A 5,255-nucleotide genomic window follows, 5' to 3' on the forward strand; every position below is an offset into this window, starting at 1 on the left:
TTTGAGTTGTGGTGCTGGTGAAGAATGCTGAAAGTACCGTGGACTGCTAAAAGAACTAACAGATCTGTCCTGGAGGAAGTGCAGCCAGAGTGGTCCTTGGATGCAAGAATGGCCAGACTTCATCTTACCTATTTTGGTCATGTTGTAAGAAGGGACCATTCCCTGGAGAAGGATGTCATGCTTGGTAGGGTGGAGAGTCGATGAAAGAGGGGAGGCGTTCAACGAGATGGATTGACAGGGTGGCTGCGATGATGGGCTCAAGTATAGCAGGAATTGTGGGGTTGGTGCAGGATCGGGCAGTGTTTCGTTCTGCTGTGTCTGGGGTCGCTATGAGTCGGAAACGACTCGACGGCACTTAACAACAATAACAACATATTCTTGATGTCATCCCACAATTCCTCTGGTTTTCAGTCATTGGTGTTCAATGCATAACATCTATTCTTTAGATGGTCTCTGAGTTCTGGAGGGATATAATGAAGGTCATATTTTGCTTTCATAGATTTGTTTTGGGAGCTCTGGTGGCATAGTGCCTAAGGCATTTGACTGCTAACCAGAAGGCTGGAGATTCAAACACACCAACCACTCCTCAGAAGGAAGGTTGGGCAATCTAGTTTTGTAGTGAAACCGCCTTGGAAACCCAAGGTGGTTTTTTTTTTTTTTTTTTTTTTTTGTCTTGAGTTTCATCTTGAACTTTCATATGAGCCCTTGATGGCCTGCCCACAGGCAGCTCCTGGCCTTGTTTTGGCTGAAGATTTGAGCTTTCCAATTGCCTCTTTCCACAAATGAAGTAAATATGATTCCTGTGTACTCTATCTGGTGAAGCCCCTGTGTATAGCTGCCATTTGTGTTGTTGAAAAAAAAGGTATTTGCAATGAATACATGGATCTTGCAAAATTCTCTCATGTGGTCTCCAGTATCATTTCTATCACCATGGCCAAATTTTCCACCTACTGGTGATTCTTCTTTGTTTCTATCTTTTGCATTCCAATTACTAGTGATCCACACATCTTGATTGCATGTTTGGTCAGTTTCAGACTGTAGAAGTTGGTAAAAATCTTCAATTTCTAGTCTTTGGCTTTGGTGGTTTGTGTATAAATTTGAATAATAGTAGTAGTAACTGGTTTTCCTAGTAATGGATATTATATTACTGACAACATTGTACTTCGGGATAGATCTTGACACATTCTTTGTGACGAGGAATACCGCAGCATTCCTCTTCAATTTGTCATTCCTGGCATGGTAGATCATATGGTTGTCTGATTCAAAATGGCCAAAACCAGTCCATTTCAGTTCACTAATCCCTAGAATATTGATCTTTATGAGTTCCATTTCATTTTTGACAAATTCCAATTTTCTTAGATTCATAGTTTGTACATTCCATGTTCCGATTGTTAATGGATGTTTACAGCTGTTTCATATAATTTTGAGTCATGCCACATCAATTGAAAATACATGACCTTGATTATATCCCATTTGAATTTAGAGACCATCTGAAGAATAGATTTGACACATTTAACACTAATGGCTCAAAAAAAAAAAAAAAAGACCAACTTTGAGATGATATCAAGAACATCATCCATGAAGAAAGCAAAAAGACTGGAAAGAAAGAAAAGACAAACATGGATGTCAGAAGAAACTGAAACATGCTCTTGAACAGAGTAGCTAAAGCAAATGGGAAAAATGAGAAGATAAAAGAGCTGAACAGAAGATCTCAAAGAGCAGCTTGAGAAGACAAAATCAATTATTAAAATGAAATGTGTGAAGACATGGAGTGAGAAATCTGAAAGGGAAGAACATGTTTGATATTTCTCAAGCTGAAAAAAAGTGAAGAAAAAAAATCAAGCCTTGACTTGCAATATTGAAAGATTCAATGGACAAAATATTGAATGATACATGAATCATCAAAAGATGATGGCAGGAACACACAATCATTATATGAAAAGAACTGTTCAATGTTCATATATTTCAGTAGGTGGCATATGATCAAGAACCAATGATATTGAAGGAATAAGTTAAAGTTGCACTGAAAGAACTGGTGAAAAACAAGGCTCCAGGAATTGATGGAATACCCATTGAGATATTCCAACAAATGGATGCCTGGCTGGAAGCACTTACTTGTCTGTGCCAAGAAATTTGGAAAACAGCTGCTTAACCAACTGACTGGAATAGATCCACATTTATACTCCTTCCAAAGGAAAGTTATCCCATAGAGTGTAGAAATTGTTGAACAATATAATTATTATCATGCAAGTAAAATCTTGCTGAAGATATTTAAAAATGGTTGCAGCAGTATACTTACTGGTAGCTTCCAGAAATGCAAGGTGAATTCAGAAAAGGAAAAGGAATAAAGGATATCATTTCTAATGTCAGATGGATCTTTGCTGAAAGCAAAGAATACTGTTTTTTATTGGCTATGCAAAAGTATTTGACTGTGTCTATCATAGAAAATTATAGATAACATTGAGAAGAATGGGAATTCCAGAGCACTTGATTGTGTTCATGAGGTAACTGTATGCAGTTCAAGAGGCTGTTGTTAGACAGAAGAAAGGGATACTGCATGGTTTAAATCAGGAAGTGAGTGTGTCAGGGTTGCATCCTTTCACCATATTTATTCAATATGTGTGCAGAGAAAATAATTCAAGAAGCTGGACAATATAAAGAAGAACATGTCATCAGTATTGGAGGAAGAGTCGTTAACAACCTGCAAAATGCAGACCACACAATTTTGCTTCTGAAAATAAGGATGACTTTAAGCACTTACTGATGAAGACTGAAGAGTACAGTCTGCAATATGGGTTTCATGTCAACATAAAGAAAACGAAAATCCCCACAACTGAATGAATAAGCAAAATAATGATAAATGGAGAGTAGATTGAAGTTGTGAAAGATTTCATATTGTTTCCACTATTAACATCAATGAAAGAAGAAGTCAAGAAATCAGAGGACATATTGCACTGGACAAATCTGTTGCAGAAGACCTCATTCAAGTGCTGAAGAGCAAAGATGTCTCTTTGAAAACTAAGGTTTGCCTAATCCAAGCCATGATATTCTCAATTACCTCATATGAATGTGAAAGTTGGCTGATGAATAAGGAAGACCAATGAGAAGGTGATTGTTTTTAGTTGTGGGGTTGGGGAAGAATGCTGAAAGTACCATGGACTACCAGAAGAGCAAACAAATCTGTCCTGGAGGAAGTGAAGCCAGAATGTTCCTTGGAAGTGAGAATGGCCAAAATTCATCTAACCTACTTTGATCATATTGTCAGAAAGGACCATTCCTTGGAGAAGGATATCATGCTTGGTAAAGTGGAGCATCACCAAAAAAGGGGAAAGCCCTCAATGAGATGGATTGATACCATGACAGCAATGATGGGCTTGTGGGGCTTGAACAGGACAAGGCAGTGTTTTGTTTTGTTGTGCATAGAGTTGTCATGAACTGGAGCTGACTTGATGGCATCTAAAAATAACAATAACCCTGTCCTCCTCCTCTAGCCCACCTCCCCTACTCAATTCCAGCTACATTGGTTTCCTCACTTATTCTTTAAATACGGCGGCCACTTTTCTCTCTCAGGGCCATTGTATTTGTAGCTTGTTCTATCTGATTTTCTCATCCCCCTGATGTTGACATGACTCACATTTTCACTGTGTCCTGTGTCTGTTCATATTGTATTTTACTAGAGATCTTCCCTGCCTCCAGTTGCAACTCTATTTTCTTTAAATAACTTTATTTTTCTCCATAATAAGGAGCTCTGGTGATGTAGAGGATAAGGCATTTGGCTGCTAATCAGAAGGTCTGTGATTCAAACCCATCAGTTGCTCCATGGGATGAAGATGAGGCAATCTGCTTCTGTAAAGATTTATATACAGCCTTGGAAACCCAATAGGGTTGCTTTCAGTCAGAATTTACTTGCTGGCAGTGAGGTTTTTTTTTTTTTTTTTTTTTTTTTCCTCATAATAATTGTTGAACTAATATACTGTACATTTACCTGTTTTTATTGTTCCCCTCTTAAAATGTAAAAAAAAAAAAAAAAAGCCTGAAGGTTATTTATATATTTCATATTTTACTAATGGAGCTCTGGTTGCAAAGTGCCTAAGATATTTGACTGCTAACCAGGTTGGTGGTTCAAAACCACCAGCTACTCTGTATAAGGAAAACTGGGCACCTCAGAAAACAAAAGGGGATTGCTATGTGTGAGAATCCACTTGATGGCAATGAGCTTTTTGGAGTTTTATATTTTATTAAATTTTGTGTGCCTAATGTATAAATGGGAGCTCTGGTAGCATAGTGGCTAAAGCACTTGACTGCTAACCAGAAGGCTAGTGCTTCAAACCCTCCAGCCACTCCTCAGAAGGAAGATGGGGCAATCTACTTCCATAGTGATACGGCCTTGGAAATCCAAGGAGGGGTCGCTATGGGTCAGGTCCAACTCGACGGCACATAACAACAACAACAAATGTATAAATAGGAGCTCTGGTGGTGTAGTGCCTAAAGCATTTGACTGCTAACTAGGAGGCTGGCAGTTCAAACCCACCAGCCACTCCTCAGAAGCAAGGTAGGGCAATCTACTTCCATAGTGATACCAGCTCAGAAAACCAAGGAGAAGTCACTATGATTTGGAGCTGACTCAATGGCAGTGAGGTTTTTTTTGTTTTGTTTTGTTTTTTGAGGGGGGGCTTAGTATATACATTAATAAATTAAATAAATGATTGTGTACTTAAGTAGTTTGAAAATGTCCCCAAAATTGATGGTTTTCTGGAAAATATAAATTAGTATATTTGATTCAACAAGATATAGCAAACCCAAGGACTGATTGCTAAAGAGGCATTATAGAAAGATCCTGACTTAAAGGGATGCATATACAAAGGCACAAAGTTATCAGATAGTATGTATCTAAAACCAGAAATCAGCATCAGGTGTAATGGTGAAAGGGAAGAAAAATTCCCTATAAACACCAACAATAAATAGAGAATGTATTGCTTATGAAGTTATCCCTTTAAAAACTAACTACATTTGAGTCTATCAAAAAATAAAGGAGATGAGTTCCAGTAAGATGGCAGAATAGGCAGACAAGCTATACAGACCATCTGTAACAAAGAATGAGAAACCTGTTGAAACTAATACAGGGTATGACCCTGGAACGCTGAGCCTTGAAGGGGAAGCTAAAGAAATGGATTAAATACCAACTAGTAGAAGAATCTGAATGAAATAATGAGTAAGGAGACAAATGGTGCTGCAGACTGCTGGCTGTCCTGAGG

Source organism: Orycteropus afer, unplaced genomic scaffold (assembly GCF_000298275.1).
Source record: "Orycteropus afer afer isolate SDZICR_OR568_19922 unplaced genomic scaffold, OryAfe1.0 scaffold00764, whole genome shotgun sequence".
Taxonomy (NCBI): Eukaryota; Metazoa; Chordata; class Mammalia; order Tubulidentata; family Orycteropodidae; genus Orycteropus; species Orycteropus afer.